The 18,803-nt window shown below is 39.1% G+C and overlaps 1 pseudogene; it reads right to left on the bottom strand.

The window, feature by feature from the left end:
• Positions 1–342: 342 nt before the first annotated feature.
• LOC140245191 (uncharacterized) lies at positions 343–18,321 on the bottom strand (annotated as a pseudogene).
• Between the last annotated feature and the right edge of the window lie 482 nt (positions 18,322–18,803).

Genomic DNA, 18,803 nt, shown 5'->3' with positions numbered 1-18,803 from the left:
ATGGTATCATTAATGATAACCAGACCACTACCGTTTTCGATGATTTTTACCCAGGAACGGGAATTTCACCTCTCCACAACACAAAAGAAATAAACCAAATTCACCATAAAGCCGAGGGTTAAAATTGCTGACGTAAAACATAACTGCGTTGTCCAAAATGTACTGAAATATTTGACGAATCGGCATGGGTAGTTAGTCACTGAATGCATACAATATGCGTTTCTTTTAAAGTTAAAGCAATAATCAACGTGACAGACAAGTGCAACATAAATTCATACTTTTGTATGATGTATAATCATTTATGTATGATTTGTTTCTTTAAATCCGCAAATAACTGATAAATTATGTCTTCGTTTTGTCAACCTTCGCATACAGTGGTGCTTTGCAGGTATCAGTCTTATTATCAGGTTCCACTTGATAATAAAATGCCTCCCCATCAGAGGACATCGCTGTTGTGGAACCTACGTCGAAAGAGGGTCCAGCATCTTTTCCTTCAGGAGAGGCCGTACGCTGAGAAGCCCGACTTGCAGGTGACAGAGCAGGGTTCTGTCTTTGTGATCCGTCATCATCAGATTCGTGATTGACTTGTTCGTCCTCGCTCTCTGCGCGGATATCAAATTCTCTAGCCTGGGTAAATCCCCCAGAGTTGCATGGCTTTGCATATTCCCTGACCAGTGCCTTGCTCACATCAGACTTGTCAGCAAGATTGCCTGGCTGGGGATCTACTTTGCGAATGTGCACATCTTGTGTGTGAGTGCAAACGCCGTCAGACTTAATGCCGAAGTTTAGAGAATTATAGTAACTATCATCAAACAAGCACGCTCTTCCGCTGGGTTTGGCGGCACCGTCCGTCATCCTGCGGTCTTTATCCTTGTACTCACAGTCCTGATGATAGTCGCTTCGATTTGTTGATGTTTCTTGTAGGCTATGGTATTCGTGACGAGGCGTAATAGAAGTTGTTTCAACACCAATAGGTTGACAGGGCATCTTGTCTTCCTCCTCGATGTCTTGGTAAATATGATATAGGTTCTCCGGGTGAATTGACAGACTTCCAATTCCGTTGCCCTGATGGTCAGGAAAAGGGTCACTCACTGTGCCAGAGTCAGCATGAGCGGAGATCAATGAGACACCACGATCGGTCTCCCTCGGATGCTGCGGATGCTGCAGCTGCCCGTCATTCGAGTGGTCATTTGGCTGATTTGAAGCTCCTTGAGGTATCTGCCTTCTGCTATAAACAATTTGGGGAAGGAAGTTGGTATTGAATGATCAATTAACATCTAAATTGAAGTTTAATTAACATGGAAATTGAATAAAGATCAGTTAAACAAACAAACAAACGAACGCTTTGTCTCATAATTTTTATCCACCCAAGGTATCGCACGAATCAATGTCGTTTGAATTTCGACAAGAATAACAATTCTTAATTACATTTCTCTCGCTTGTATGTTGAAAAATTGATTTTCCTCTACACAAATCTAGGGGAACAAATCATATTTTACAATCACATTGAAACGTTTTACGCAATATTAACGCACATGTATTGCAATTACAATAGAGGAATATTGGCAATTCTGTAAGGGCATGGTTTGCCATTTGCAGATGAAGCAAAAACGCAGTATTAGTGCTTTGAAATCATTCTAGAATGTGAGTTAGGAATAGAAACAACCACTGTAAGAATTTAGATCCGTATACTCGATGTTAAGTGCTCTAAAATACGTAAAATGTGAACAATAGTTATAATAAAATGTTTCCAGATCAAACCGTCTACAGTTACTGTTTGTTGAGCTAACCACTTATATCTCTTTATATTTTGGGTAAATTGCGGTATATACGGTATACGGTAGGATGTTTTGTGATACACCACACCAACACATATGCACCAAAAGTGATATCTTGATCATTTTTTACATCACTGCTCCCAAAGGTAAACATGACATTTAATATCTGACGACAAGCACAACCCTCTCGAAAAACTCCTCTCCAACTTTAGATACAAAAAAAAGGTGTTTATTGTTGTGCTTACGTATTTCTTTTTTTTTACTTTATGATTTTTTCGGGTTTTTTTTACTTACCTTTTTTGTAATTGCTTCCACAAAGCAATGGAAAGTATTGCGAGTATCATGATCACACAAATAAGAGCTCCCACGGTGTATTCAATTGCTTTTGTCTGATCTTTATCACCTGAAAGAGAAATTCACCATACATTTATCACATTCAGGCATTAATATAAGACAATCAACTTGAAACCATTGACAAAACTTGAAGGACAGCTTGCATATTATTTGTTGGTTCGATATAAAGGTATCAAATTTTTGAACAGATGAGATACCTTCCTGTATCATATCGTCTCTCTCAAATTCGACTCTCGAGCAAGACGGGACTGAAGCATTCCAAACCGGGAAGTAGGTTGACCAACCAGGTACTCTCACACACTGTAATGTCGAGCTGCCATTGATGACGTAACCCTTGTCGCAGGTTAGAGTTAATTTAGAACCAAAGTTCGTTATACTGGTGTCCCAACGACCATTAGGCACCTGACCCGGGTGATCACATGACGCCAGTGAATCTTTGAAAAAAAAGCAATTAAAGGGAAAAAAAACAGAATTTCCTTCAGTAGTTTTCTTTTAAGTTACAAATAATTTTGAGTTATACCAAAGTTAAACATAAATTATATTTAAGATTCACTAAAATTGAATGTCGGACAGCGACAAAAAAAAAAAAAAAAATCCTGTACATAGACCATTCGTCCTATAAATTGTTGGTCGACAGAATATTACATGATCGACACATCAAAAGGAATATCCTGTTTGTAATCCATTGAGCGTGATATCAATTTAGAATTTTGAAAGTTGATTCTCTTGTTTGTTTTTTTTCTCTTGCTTTTTGAGATTCACTAAGTATGACTGTCGACAAACACAAAACAAAAAATCTATCCTTTAAATAGATCGCTTGTCCGATGAATTGTTGTCTTTCTCATGTTTGACACGCAAAGGAATATCTTGTTTGTAATTCACTGAGCGCGACATTGATTTAGCATAATTTTAAAGTTGATTCTCTTGCATTGACTTGCTTTGAGTATCTTATATTCTGGCAAGTTCAGTTCGAGACTATCATGTGCATGTATATCAAATCTATATATTTTTTTGTCATCTCTGAGAATTTCACTGCCCATATCAATTTGACGATAACTTGACGAGGAAAAAAAAAAGAGGAATATGATTATTTCTCAGAACTAAACGTGTATGATATTTGACTGCCCGGATTCTGAAGTCAACGAGAGTTCTGACAAATCGAATGTTTTTGTTTCTAATAGAGTATGGAATTATGACGCCAAGCTAATCTCCTTCACCTGTTACGTTTTCCAATGACTATAATTATTATCTCTGGTTGATGTCATCTGCGGAGTCATTTTCTGTTACGTTGGATGGTGGTGACAATGAAACAGCATTTATTCAGCGCCATCAACACATCATTCATAAAGTTGCAGGATATTGATGGATAATTGCTGAACAATATTATCAAAGTGGGACGGTACCCGTGGCATTGTTTTCTTTTTTATTAGGTTCAACTATTTGAATTCAACACGTGATTTTTCTTTCTTTTCATTTTAAGTACATATGAGACAGAAAGCTGCAATAGTTATCTTACCATTGCATTTCAATCTGACAGTCTTTTCCAACGAACACGTCCTTGTTGCATATGAGCAATCCATTAATCGTTGCTTACCTGTGAAGTTATATGGTGAGACCCACTTAAATATTACGAGACGAAAAGGGCCATGAATTATCATCGTTATTGTACAATTCCTCAAGAAAACCGACAAGAAAGAATAATTATATATGTTTGTTTGTTTTTTTTTTCAGTTACCCCTTTTCAATGTTATCCAACCGTATACATTTACAGTCAATTTTCATTTCAAATCATTTTTCTTAGTTACCTCATAAAAAGGTACAATACCCGTGGAAAAGCAATTCAAACACTGAATTATATAACAGCAAAACATGTACAATACACATACACGCACATATATCTAACACTTTATACAAATCTAAATAAGGACAAACAAAAATCCTTTTAAAAATTTGAAACAAAAATGTTGCCTCATTCTTGGATCAAAACGTATATACAAGTTGAAAGTCGTCTTCTCAAACGAATAGTATGCCGCGGATTCTGGTGAGGCAAACCACGAATGGTTATTATTGTTTATTAGTTCTTAAGTCCATTGTAAAATAGACCAATTCGCTGCATCTTTACGTGCAGGAAAGATATTTGCTTTAAAAGTGAAAAGTGAAGTGAGCTATCAATAAGTATTCGCATTTTGCTTCCTTCTACACGTTGTGATAAGTTTCTTTTAAGGGACAAGGCGTGTCCCCTCGCTACAGAAATTTTGACAATGTCCTACACAACATTGATATCTCCCTGGTCTCAATCCAAAGATGCCTCGTTATTGAGATATTAAAGCAAGCTTTATTTTCTTTTTCATTGTTATTGATTTATTCTGTTACATGTTAGTTTCAATAAAATCAATCAATCAATCTATCAAGTAATTATTATGTAGGCCTACAACATATTAGTGCAGTAACACTTAATAGACTTGCTCAAATCTGCGGTCACCTTCTGGACACGACAGCAACAGACTGCTGTTTTTTGTTATGATTGTACTGGACAAAGTCTCTGCCCAATGTTCTCCTGCCGCTGGGAAACCAAGCTCATTGCAGACAAGTTCAGCAGCTTTTTGGGTAAATCCATCATAGCAGACATATCTGTCTGGATCAATTTTCACCAAGCCTTCCTGGGGAGAGGGTCCGTCAACCAGCTTTACCGATGGTTTTCCTCGAAAAGGAAAATTAATGAAAAACTTTTTGTATGCTGGGTGTCATAATGATTTACAGTAAAATGAAGATTTGGTGTGAATAATATAGTTATTCTTAAGATTGATAGATGGATTAAGGTCGAATGGTCGAGAAGAAATAAAAATGAGTACAGTATCTGAAATGATTGCCGTTTTTTGGCGTTTTTTATGACATTATGTTGTCAAATGTACCGGCACAACCACAACAACAACATACCAACACACACACACACACACACAAACACACACACAAACTGTGTCTTTGACTTTCTAAATAGGCTTAAAATACAATTACAGTTTTTGTGGGTGTTTGCGGTATGAATTCATGTATGATGGATAGCACAATTTACATTAAAGTCTCATAACTACTCTGCTTTCATGTTTTCCATCTTCATTGACGATAGAAAGATTCAAGTATCATTATTCATATCATTATTAAAAAAGAACTGCGGTGACTCTCGAAATATTTCACTGGGTTCAGTTAAAAACAAACAAAGTATGAAAGTGTTTTCGTACATTGTAAATGTAGAATTTTCTAATATTCTATGCGTTTTCACAAAACGAAACAGCGTTCCTTTAACTGAACTGTAACATCACCTTTTAATCACCTTCTCGTCTTAACACGACCTTTCATTAATATTTATTTACATTGCCTTTGCGTACACATTCATCCGTGTCCTTGAATTAAAAATTAAAAATCAGTACTCACCTAAGGAATACTAAGTAGTTTTCGTAATGGGTTCCACAAATGTATTCTTATTTAGAATTATTCAACATCGTTAAATCGTCAGGAACACTTACCTTCGTAACACTTCAACCTCATCTTGAAGTTCACTGGGTAGACATATATACCATATGTTTAGCTGAGTCTGATGGGTCAGTGATATAACAGAGGAACTTTGGGTATAATTCCAAATCACAATCAGAGACTCTGTGTCAGCTATTTCATCCCGCATATTATACCCCATTACTTTGTTGTTGATAGATTCTATTTCAGTGAGAATTCGCCGTCCTTGAGGTGCTTCTACATGCCAAGTATCTCCACTGACGACACAGTTCTCGTCGCACCATATCTCTAGCTCTAGTGGCCTTTCCGAACAGCTGAGAGTAAAATCTACGGGAGATTAAATGATCAGAAGGAGTTATTTTACAGTTAACTGTCTGAAGTCCTGAATCGCTCGGGCTAGTAGTGTGAAACCAATCCTTTGAGGAATTGTTGAAGTCGTGCTCTTCAGTTTAACAACATCTGTTCCAGGCAAGCTTATATCATCATTATGTGTTGATTTATTTCTTTATTATCTTGTCATCCACTGTTTGGAAGTCTTAATAGCAAAGAAATAACTCTACACGTTCCATTTCAAAATTAAATGTAAAACTGACAATATCCAATTTCCAAAATTGTTCTACCATCATACCTATATAGCATTGTCGATCCGTATATTCATGAAACTTCAGACGAGGCAAATATTATTTTGGGTCAATTGTCCCCTTCTGTATGTCTGCACGCAGGCAAAGAGCTTAGAATAAGTCTATTTGATGCATTGCAAAGATCAATAAAGATACTCACGCTTTGTATCGCCTTTGGACAAGAAAAAAGTTGGGAAAAAGATGATAAGAATAGGAAAGCACCACACTAAGAAAGACATTCTTTCTCAGCTCGATCGCCCACACTCTATGATTGCACGTTAGTATTCAAGATTCCGTCTTATATGTTGACTCAATGTTGAATATCCACTCATATCACTGGTCACTAGAATGAATTTCAAATTATTGTCTACACCAAGTGTGCAGTACGTTGTGATTGATGTTTTAAGTGGACTCCTTCGTATTCTCCAGGACGACTCAAAAGTCGGTCGACTACTGAGGCTACATCTATTGACATCGTCAAAGAAGAATGATCAAGCTTGTGTTGTAATACTGATCAACTCCCGCCACGCCCTATGAGCATATGTGTGTGTGTGTGTGTGTGTGTGTGTGCGTGTGTAGATAATTCATCGAATAACGTGCGCAAGCTGAAAATTTGTCCAGCAGAATTGCATTGTGTGATGTCTCACGAAAACTCCAGGGCACTTTCAAAGGATGCGAAACAGTTGAACCTCACGTAACCACTGGCGAGTGCTAATCAATCATTGGATTGGTATGCATGTTGTCTCAATACCCTTGATCACGATTAATTCCTTTCGTATCGGCTACAACAATCAAGCACTTAAGATAAGTGTGACAAATATCGCCACCTTGTGACTCTGGTCATAGACAGATTGAGATTTAGATTGAGATTTTTTTTAGGGACAGCGGTCATGCTGGTGGTTGCAGTGGGGTGAGAGGAGGGTTAGTTGAGAACATCCCCAAACCCCTAACCTTAGGGTCTCCCTGTACGCTCTCTGTACACATGCTTAAAAGAATCATACATGAAAGACAGATATGCCCTTTCGCAAAAAAAGAAATGATAAAAAATAGAAATAAAAAAATAACCAATGACTGTGTCATATCGATATTATTTGAAATTATATGTGTTGGCAAACTGCCAAGATTTGATGTCAGGAGTACAGAATGATGATTTTCATTAATTTGCTCAGCTTTCGAGCTGTGCAGTCATTTGTCACTGAAAACTGTGGTGTTAAGTGGTTAATAGTTGGCGCAATTCTGAAGATTTCCTAGATGTAATACTGTATTCACATATAAATTGTAGATATCACAGTAAGTGTGTCTTTTTTTTTCTCATATTATTGTCAATCACTTCCCCTAAAGATTGGGAGCGCTAGCAATAAAAAAAAAAGTCTTGAGAAATTTGTCTTCGAAAGTGGAGATGGAATCAAGAGGGAAGGAAAATTGGTGATTTGTATTATAACAATTGAACACACAAACACCATACTTTATCATAAACATTTCTCATGTTTACATATCTATTGTGAAAAGAGACTTTTTTTCTGGATTCAAAAGTTACACAGAAGGGAAAACGTAATAATAGATATGTAACTTTGCCGAAAAATATCAGATTTGCAATCTGCAGGCAAGGCCCTGTGTTTGCAGTTTCCTTGGCTTATACAGTGTGTAGCCTTGCAAAACCTTGAATATAAAGTTAAGTTGATTTTGAACTTTAAAGTGATTTTTTTTTCTTTTTAAATTGGCCCTCACAATACGCCCTGATCAAAGATAGACTATGAAAGCATAATCACGATAATAATGTAAACTGGGATAGAATTACTACTTGAAAGTTTGAACCATCACATATATAGTATCCTCGCAGGTCTCCGACAAATATTCAGTATTGGTAATTAACTTGTCGACAGATTGATTGTGTGATTAATATCACTTGTGGTCGTCTGTAAATTGAATAAGAGATACAGAAAATTGATTATCACTACTCAGGATGTGTGATGACGACCGCAGAGACATAACACACAAATTACAGCATGAACAGCCTTTTGCACTTCAAAGTGTAAACAAGCGCATGTGTATGAAGCTTCTCGGAACCAATAAATTATCTTCTCACTTCAGTGATCATTTGAAAAAAGCGTATGTGCGTGAGTGTGTCTGCGTGTGTCTACGTGCGTGTGTGTGAGAGAGAGTGACAGTCTGTGTCCATGTCTGTCAACATCCGTTGGTAAGCATGTTGCAAGAGCCACTGTATCTTACAGCATATGTTTGAATACGTACTGTTTAGTTAAGTGTAACATTTGGTTAAATTTGTTTTCTAGCAATATACTAAATAATATGTAGTTTTACACACTTATTGCACCTCACAACGATTATATTGTTCACCCGTAATGGGACAGAACCTGCTTAAAAATTCATTTCGCTAGCGTTAACTACGAAAATGTAAATTTTCAATAAATTGCTACTTTTTCCTTTTCCAATGAACGCCTGTAAACTTCAATACAAAATCCTACACTTTTTAGGGATCCATTTCAAAAGATTTAACAAAAAAAAAAAATATGTGTTTATTTCCGTCGTAGGACATAATTATTTCGGTGACAAAAAAAAATTGATCTTTTAAAATGTTTTTTTTTTTTCGGTATGGATAAATGACCAAAGGAAATATAAACCATACTCTAAATTCAAATTCATGAATTTCTTCCGTCGAGATGTTTTCATTGCAACTGATTGACAAATTGCCCTACATCGACGTAAATAAGCACTGAATTGATCAGTGTTTTAGTAGTAGCCATGATAAAAAATCATGGGCGTACATACTCGAGCAGGATTCGAACCTACGACCTCCTGATCACCGGACAGGCGTCATCTCCACTAGACCACCGAGCTTTCGCCCGACAGCAAGTGTTGGTTCTAATCCTTATAGCATGCAGCTGGTACTGCTTTGTTATTCAAATTCATGAATTTCTTCCGTCGAGATGTTTTCATTGCAACTGATTGACAAATTGCCCTACATCGACGTAAATAAGCACTGAATTGATCAGTGTTTTAGTAGTAGCCATGATAAAAAATCATGGGCGTACATACTCGAGCAGGATTCGAACCTACGACCTCCTGATCACCGGACAGGCGTCATCTCCACTAGACCACCGAGCTTTCGCCCGACAGCAAGTGTTGGTTCTAATCCTTATAGCATGCAGCGGGTACTGCTTTGTTATTCAAATTCATGAATTTCTTCCGTCGAGATGTTTTCATTGCAACTGATTGACAAATTGCCCTACATCGACGTAAATAAGCACTGAATTGATCAGTGTTTTAGTAGTAGCCATGATAAAAATCATGGGCGTACATACTCGAGCAGGATTCGAACCTACGACCTCCTGATCACCGGACAGGCGTCATCTCCACTAGACCACCGAGCTTTCGCCCGACAGCAAGTGTTGGTTCTAATCCTTATAGCATGCAGCGGGTACTGCTTTGTTATTCAAATTCATGAATTTCTTCCGTCGAGATGTTTTCATTGCAACTGATTGACAAATTGCCCTACATCGACGTAAATAAGCACTGAATTGATCAGTGTTTTAGTAGTAGCCATGATAAAAAATCATGGGCGTACATACTCGAGCAGGATTCGAACCTACGACCTCCTGATCACCGGACAGGCGTCATCTCCACTAGACCACCGAGCTTTCGCCCGACAGCAAGTGTTGGTTCTAATCCTTATAGCATGCAGCGGGTACTGCTTTGTTATTCAAATTCATGAATTTCTTCCGTCGAGATGTTTTCATTGCAACTGATTGACAAATTGCCCTACATCGACGTAAATAAGCACTGAATTGATCAGTGTTTTAGTAGTAGCCATGATAAAAAATCATGGGCGTACATACTCGAGCAGGATTCGAACCTACGACCTCCTGATCACCGGACAGGCGTCATCTCCACTAGACCACCGAGCTTTCGCCCGACAGCAAGTGTTGGTTCTAATCCTTATAGCATGCAGCGGGTACTGCTTTGTTATTCAAATTCATGAATTTCTTCCGTCGAGATGTTTTCATTGCAACTGATTGACAAATTGCCCTACATCGACGTAAATAAGCACTGAATTGATCAGTGTTTTAGTAGTAGCCATGATAAAAAATCATGGGCGTACATACTCGAGCAGGATTCGAACCTACGACCTCCTGATCACCGGACAGGCGTCATCTCCACTAGACCACCGAGCTTTCGCCCGACAGCAAGTGTTGGTTCTAATCCTTATAGCATGCAGCGGGTACTGCTTTGTTATTCAAATTCATGAATTTCTTCCGTCGAGATGTTTTCATTGCAACTGATTGACAAATTGCCCTACATCGACGTAAATAAGCCCTGAATTGATCGGTGTTTTAGTAGTAGCCATGATAAAAAAATCATGGGCGTACATACTCGAGCAGGATTCGAACCTACGACCTCCTGATCACCGGACAGGCGTCATCTCCACTAGACCACCGAGCTTTCGCCCGACAGCAAGTGTTGGTTCTAATCCTTATAGCATGCAGCGGGTACTGCTTTGTTATTCAAATTCATGAATTTCTTCCGTCGAGATGTTTTCATTGCAACTGATTGACAAATTGCCCTACATCGACGTAAATAAGCACTGAATTGATCAGTGTTTTAGTAGTAGCCATGATAAAAAATCATGGGCGTACATACTCGAGCAGGATTCGAACCTACGACCTCCTGATCACCGGACAGGCGTCATCTCCACTAGACCACCGAGCTTTCGCCCGACAGCAAGTGTTGGTTCTAATCCTTATAGCATGCAGCGGGTACTGCTTTGTTATTCAAATTCATGAATTTCTTCCGTCGAGATGTTTTCATTGCAACTGATTGACAAATTGCCCTACATCGACGTAAATAAGCACTGAATTGATTAGAACCAACACTTGCTGTCGGGCGAAAGCTCGGTGGTCTAGTGGAGATGACGCCTGTCCGGTGATCAGGAGGTCGTAGGTTCGAATCCTGCTCGAGTATGTACGCCCATGATTTTTTATCATGGCTACTACTAAAACACTGATCAATTCAGTGCTTATTTACGTCGATGTAGGGCAATTTGTCAATCAGTTGCAATGAAAACATCTCGACGGAAGAAATTCATGAATTTGAATAACAAAGCAGTACCCGCTGCATGCTATAAGGATTAGAACCAACACTTGCTGTCGGGCGAAAGCTCGGTGGTCTAGTGGAGATGACGCCTGTCCGGTGATCAGGAGGTCGTAAGTTCGAATCCTGCTCGAGTATGTACGCCCATGATTTTTTATCATGGCTACTACTAAAACACTGATCAATTCAGTGCTTATTTACGTCGATGTAGGGCAATTTGTCAATCAGTTGCAATGAAAACATCTCGACGGAAGAAATTCATGAATTTGAATAACAAAGCAGTACCCGCTGCATGCTATAAGGATTAGAACCAACACTTGCTGTCGGGCGAAAGCTCGGTGGTCTAGTGGAGATGACGCCTGTCCGGTGATCAGGAGGTCGTAGGTTCGAATCCTGCTCGAGTATGTACGCCCATGATTTTTTATCATGGCTACTACTAAAACACTGATCAATTCAGTGCTTATTTACGTCGATGTAGGGCAATTTGTCAATCAGTTGCAATGAAAACATCTCGACGGAAGAAATTCATGAATTTGAATAACAAAGCAGTACCCGCTGCATGCTATAAGGATTAGAACCAACACTTGCTGTCGGGCGAAAGCTCGGTGGTCTAGTGGAGATGACGCCTGTCCGGTGATCAGGAGGTCGTAGGTTCGAATCCTGCTCGAGTATGTACGCCCATGATTTTTTATCATGGCTACTACTAAAACACTGATCAATTCAGTGCTTATTTACGTCGATGTAGGGCAATTTGTCAATCAGTTGCAATGAAAACATCTCGACGGAAGAAATTCATGAATTTGAATAACAAAGCAGTACCCGCTGCATGCTATAAGGATTAGAACCAACACTTGCTGTCGGGCGAAAGCTCGGTGGTCTAGTGGAGATGACGCCTGTCCGGTGATCAGGAGGTCGTAGGTTCGAATCCTGCTCGAGTATGTACGCCCATGATTTTTTATCATGGCTACTACTAAAACACTGATCAATTCAGTGCTTATTTACGTCGATGTAGGGCAATTTGTCAATCAGTTGCAATGAAAACATCTCGACGGAAGAAATTCATGAATTTGAATAACAAAGCAGTACCCGCTGCATGCTATAAGGATTAGAACCAACACTTGCTGTCGGGCGAAAGCTCGGTGGTCTAGTGGAGATGACGCCTGTCCGGTGATCAGGAGGTCGTAAGTTCGAATCCTGCTCGAGTATGTACGCCCATGATTTTTTATCATGGCTACTACTAAAACACTGATCAATTCAGTGCTTATTTACGTCGATGTAGGGCAATTTGTCAATCAGTTGCAATGAAAACATCTCGACGGAAGAAATTCATGAATTTGAATAACAAAGCAGTACCCGCTGCATGCTATAAGGATTAGAACCAACACTTGCTGTCGGGCGAAAGCTCGGTGGTCTAGTGGAGATGACGCCTGTCCGGTGATCAGGAGGTCGTAGGTTCGAATCCTGCTCGAGTATGTACGCCCATGATTTTTTATCATGGCTACTACTAAAACACTGATCAATTCAGTGCTTATTTACGTCGATGTAGGGCAATTTGTCAATCAGTTGCAATGAAAACATCTCGACGGAAGAAATTCATGAATTTGAATAACAAAGCAGTACCCGCTGCATGCTATAAGGATTAGAACCAACACTTGCTGTCGGGCGAAAGCTCGGTGGTCTAGTGGAGATGACGCCTGTCCGGTGATCAGGAGGTCGTAGGTTCGAATCCTGCTCGAGTATGTACGCCCATGATTTTTTATCATGGCTACTACTAAAACACTGATCAATTCAGTGCTTATTTACGTCGATGTAGGGCAATTTGTCAATCAGTTGCAATGAAAACATCTCGACGGAAGAAATTCATGAATTTGAATAACAAAGCAGTACCCGCTGCATGCTATAAGGATTAGAACCAACACTTGCTGTCGGGCGAAAGCTCGGTGGTCTAGTGGAGATGACGCCTGTCCGGTGATCAGGAGGTCGTAGGTTCGAATCCTGCTCGAGTATGTACGCCCATGATTTTTTATCATGGCTACTACTAAAACACTGATCAATTCAGTGCTTATTTACGTCGATGTAGGGCAATTTGTCAATCAGTTGCAATGAAAACATCTCGACGGAAGAAATTCATGAATTTGAATAACAAAGCAGTACCCGCTGCATGCTATAAGGATTAGAACCAACACTTGCTGTCGGGCGAAAGCTCGGTGGTCTAGTGGAGATGACGCCTGTCCGGTGATCAGGAGGTCGTAGGTTCGAATCCTGCTCGAGTATGTACGCCCATGATTTTTTATCATGGCTACTACTAAAACACTGATCAATTCAGTGCTTATTTACGTCGATGTAGGGCAATTTGTCAATCAGTTGCAATGAAAACATCTCGACGGAAGAAATTCATGAATTTGAATAACAAAGCAGTACCCGCTGCATGCTATAAGGATTAGAACCAACACTTGCTGTCGGGCGAAAGCTCGGTGGTCTAGTGGAGATGACGCCTGTCCGGTGATCAGGAGGTCGTAGGTTCGAATCCTGCTCGAGTATGTACGCCCATGATTTTTTATCATGGCTACTACTAAAACACTGATCAATTCAGTGCTTATTTACGTCGATGTAGGGCAATTTGTCAATCAGTTGCAATGAAAACATCTCGACGGAAGAAATTCATGAATTTGAATAACAAAGCAGTACCCGCTGCATGCTATAAGGATTAGAACCAACACTTGCTGTCGGGCGAAAGCTCGGTGGTCTAGTGGAGATGACGCCTGTCCGGTGATCAGGAGGTCGTAGGTTCGAATCCTGCTCGAGTATGTACGCCCATGATTTTTTATCATGGCTACTACTAAAACACTGATCAATTCAGTGCTTATTTACGTCGATGTAGGGCAATTTGTCAATCAGTTGCAATGAAAACATCTCGACGGAAGAAATTCATGAATTTGAATAACAAAGCAGTACCCGCTGCATGCTATAAGGATTAGAACCAACACTTGCTGTCGGGCGAAAGCTCGGTGGTCTAGTGGAGATGACGCCTGTCCGGTGATCAGGAGGTCGTAGGTTCGAATCCTGCTCGAGTATGTACGCCCATGATTTTTTATCATGGCTACTACTAAAACACTGATCAATTCAGTGCTTATTTACGTCGATGTAGGGCAATTTGTCAATCAGTTGCAATGAAAACATCTCGACGGAAGAAATTCATGAATTTGAATAACAAAGCAGTACCCGCTGCATGCTATAAGGATTAGAACCAACACTTGCTGTCGGGCGAAAGCTCGGTGGTCTAGTGGAGATGACGCCTGTCCGGTGATCAGGAGGTCGTAGGTTCGAATCCTGCTCGAGTATGTACGCCCATGATTTTTTATCATGGCTACTACTAAAACACTGATCAATTCAGTGCTTATTTACGTCGATGTAGGGCAATTTGTCAATCAGTTGCAATGAAAACATCTCGACGGAAGAAATTCATGAATTTGAATAACAAAGCAGTACCCGCTGCATGCTATAAGGATTAGAACCAACACTTGCTGTCGGGCGAAAGCTCGGTGGTCTAGTGGAGATGACGCCTGTCCGGTGATCAGGAGGTCGTAGGTTCGAATCCTGCTCGAGTATGTACGCCCATGATTTTTTATCATGGCTACTACTAAAACACTGATCAATTCAGTGCTTATTTACGTCGATGTAGGGCAATTTGTCAATCAGTTACGTACTCTAAATGTTGTCTATATATTTCGATGTTAAGGATATATCTTGCTACGAAATAAATCGAAATCTGTATTAACAATGACAGTGTCAAGCGAAGTATTACACTTACAAAAAATGCGCGTGTGATTGTGTGGCGTGATCTGAATGACTTACTATGTAACCACGGCCCTTGAGGCAAATAAACGCCCTGTGCTGCCTGTTGAGACAGGATGTACACACATGCACCACACACAGTCACACAGAGAGTGCATGTGTATGCGCATCTCGTCTTCTGTAATTGTCGTATCATCGATTTGGAGCTTTGTAACTAGGAGTCAGTATGCATACTGTTTGTAAGTTCTTGTGGTGATTTTTGTTCGTGTTATTTACTGCCCATAGGCTTACTATAAAGTAGAGATGAGAATATCATTGAAAAATTACGTATCAGTCATAAGGTCTCACACATTTAGGCCCGAATTCACGAAGGTGGTACAAATGAAACCATGCTTTAAACCATGGACAAAAAGTGTCGCACGGAATATTTCGTTACGAAATTGGTCATTTCGTCGACAATACGACCGTTTCGTTAACAAAATTATCATTTCGTGGACGAAATATTCATTTATTTACAAAATGTTGTCATTTCGTTACAAAATGATAATTTCATCGACGAAATGAGTGATTTCGTAACGAGATATCCCATGCAACACTTGGCGCTCCACGGTTTTCAAGTTGTCCATGGTTTAAACCATGGTTTCATTTGTACCACCTTCGTGAATTCGGGCCGTAGTGTATACTGACAACAGAAGAATGACACCAGTGGATGTCCCCGTTTGTTATCAGTCACTTTAAGTTTTCGGGTCGCAGCCTTTCCTTAGATCCACAAAAGAAATTACAATAGACAATAGAACAAAATGAGAAATACAAAAGACAAATAGGTACATTAGCATATATTCTGCGTGAGAAAAACACATACATCTGAAAGTCACCATGATTTTCTGCGTTCAAGTAATGTTCATCATGATTTTCTGAGTTCAAGTAATGTCCATAAAATCAATTCTTTGTTTATGTTGGGCTGCGCTGTGCAGATAAATAGATTTTAGATTATAGTCACAAGCAAACATGACTGTACTAGTAGTTGGGAATATGCTGGACAGAAAAATCCGTTATATGTCAATTTTCTTTCATTCTACTGAAAATTACACATGTTTGTGTTATACAATGCAGAAGGACTACTTCATAATGATTATGTGATTTTCCTAACACTAAGCATCATTACGACGTTTTAGAGAAAACACGGCCTCAATTTCGAGATCGCCTTTTGGATAGAGAGAGTGCACCCCGCAATTACACAAACATCTATGCATGCAATCACAGATAACCAAGCATACAAATACACAAATATCTACGTTTAAAATATCACTATATTCCATTTCGTATTTCACGGTATATCATTAAAAAGAAGACAACAACATGTAGTTCTCGGTTATTGTCACTTTGACACAGTACATTCAATTTCCTCTCCACATAACCTTAGAAATAATCAATTACCAAAAGCCGTTAGGGTTGGGTTTGCAGAGGAAGCGAAATAACTGGATCGAGCAGTATGTGAGTCATCCGATAAATCGCCAATGGGCAGACCTACTTATGGCTGATCGTTGATAAAGGCATACAACATACGTTACTTTCATGGTAACAGAGATAATCATCTTGTCTTGTACATTTCTTTGTTTGATTAAATTTTTTCAACAATTATCACATAAATCGAATTCTTTTGACTATTAAATATCACAGAAAGGTCAGTGTATTATGCACAAGTTTCGAAAAAAACGATAAATGTATGCATAATTGTAATACGTGGCTAAATTATCACATAGTTAATAGTGCGACATTGCATAAAATAAAATGCAGTCAGTCTACTATGATTACATTCCATTATACTATGTTTTCCTCAAAAGAAATTAGCTGCAATGATTTCGTGTGTATATTTAAGTGTTACACTGTACTTAAACTTTCGTTGGAAATGAAACAAAATAAAGTAAATGAATGACCATGACGTTTCATTCTTCCTGTATTCATCTTACGTATCTGCTGTGTTTATATAAGTTTTTTTCTTTATATCTTAAGCACAATAAAATTATCAATACATTACATTTTTCTCATTTTGTCTACCTTCACATACAGCGGTGCTCTGCATGTTTCAGTCTCATTATCAGGTTCTTCTTGATACCTAAAAACCTTGTCTGAGGAAGTCTCTGTTGAAGAACCTACGGTGCAAGAAGGACCAGGAACTTCTGCTTCAGATGCAAATCTCTGCGATACGCTGAGAAGCCCGACCGGCAGATGATAAAGGGATTGTTCTTTGTGGTCTGTCATCTTCACAGTCTTGATTGATGTGTTCTTCTTCACTCTCTGTGCTGATAATTCAAACTTAGGCAAATTTGCTAAAGTTGAATGACTCGGTAGGCCTACATTTGCTGGAGAGTACACAAATCAGCAAGTCTGCCTCGCTGGAGAAGCGCGTTGCAAATGTTCGCATCTTGTGTGTGAGTCCGATGTTTACCAAAGCGTTATGTCTCTCGTAAAAAAAAAAAAAAAAAAAAAAAAAAACGATCTTATCTTTAATAGGAGACATATATATCATGGGCTCTTTACTCCTGTTCTGCTTGGTAAACATACATTAAGTCATAATTTAATAATTTCTCTGATAGTTTGTTGACAGAAAATATCACTCGCTGATGCCTACATTGGAAGTGGATGTAAAACGTTATAGTATCAAAGAAATATAATGAAAAAATTTACACCGGAAAGTTACACAATATTTTGTTCCCGTGACATTTGCTGCGGTCTTATTTTCTTTAAGTTAGAGTAAGGGTTAGGGTAGGGTTTTTGGTTTAGTTTGATGTAATGATTAGGATTAAGGTTTTGTTTGTGGGATAGGTTTTTTGTTAGTCTTAAGACATTCAGGGGAGCAACTGTCGCAGAAGCAAATGACATGGAACCACACCAGTGACATAGTAGACGTTCATTGTGAATAGACTGCTAATAATGGCGATATAATATCCTAGAAGAGTATTCATGTTCCCCATAGTAGTCGTTTTGATCTAGTGTTGTTTCATGTTGACAAGCCATCCTGTCTGCCTCCTCGGTGTCATGGTAAACATGACATAGGTTCTCCTGATGGAATGACAGACTTCCAATTCCGTTGCACGGATGGTCAGGTAAAGGGCGACTCACTGTGCCAGAGTCATCACCGGCAGGGCTCGCTGAGACATGATTAGTCTCCCTCCGATACTGCAACTGCATTTCAATCGAGCGGTCATTTGACTGGTTTGAGGCTTGAGGAGGAGTGTGTCGTCTGTTACGTAGAGGAGAGGTAAGTTGGTATTGCAAAATCAAACTGAATATCAGAATAGATAAAATTCTTTGAAAAAAGCTTTATCTTAAGATTTTCTAAGCAAAGGTATTCCATCTAAAACATTGTCTGCATTTACAAAGCAATACATAGATCTAGCATACATTTGTCTTGCTTGTCTGTTCAACAATTGCCCTGGTTTGATAACAAATTGAGATGAGGCAGAAATGATCATCAAAATGTGTTGTCACATACACCCTTACATACAAAATGAAAACATAGATAAATATTTGTGCGATATTTTGAAGTATACAATGCAGGTCTATTCAAGTGCCTCATGAAGAAGATTTGTATATCTGGCGATATCACAAGTACTATGATATTGAAACACTCTCCCCAATC

Source organism: Diadema setosum, chromosome 22 (genome assembly GCF_964275005.1).
Source record: "Diadema setosum chromosome 22, eeDiaSeto1, whole genome shotgun sequence".
Taxonomy (NCBI): domain Eukaryota; kingdom Metazoa; phylum Echinodermata; class Echinoidea; order Diadematoida; family Diadematidae; genus Diadema; species Diadema setosum.
Note: the sequence above shows the minus strand (reverse complement) of the source record. Positions and strands in the feature narration are given on the sequence as shown.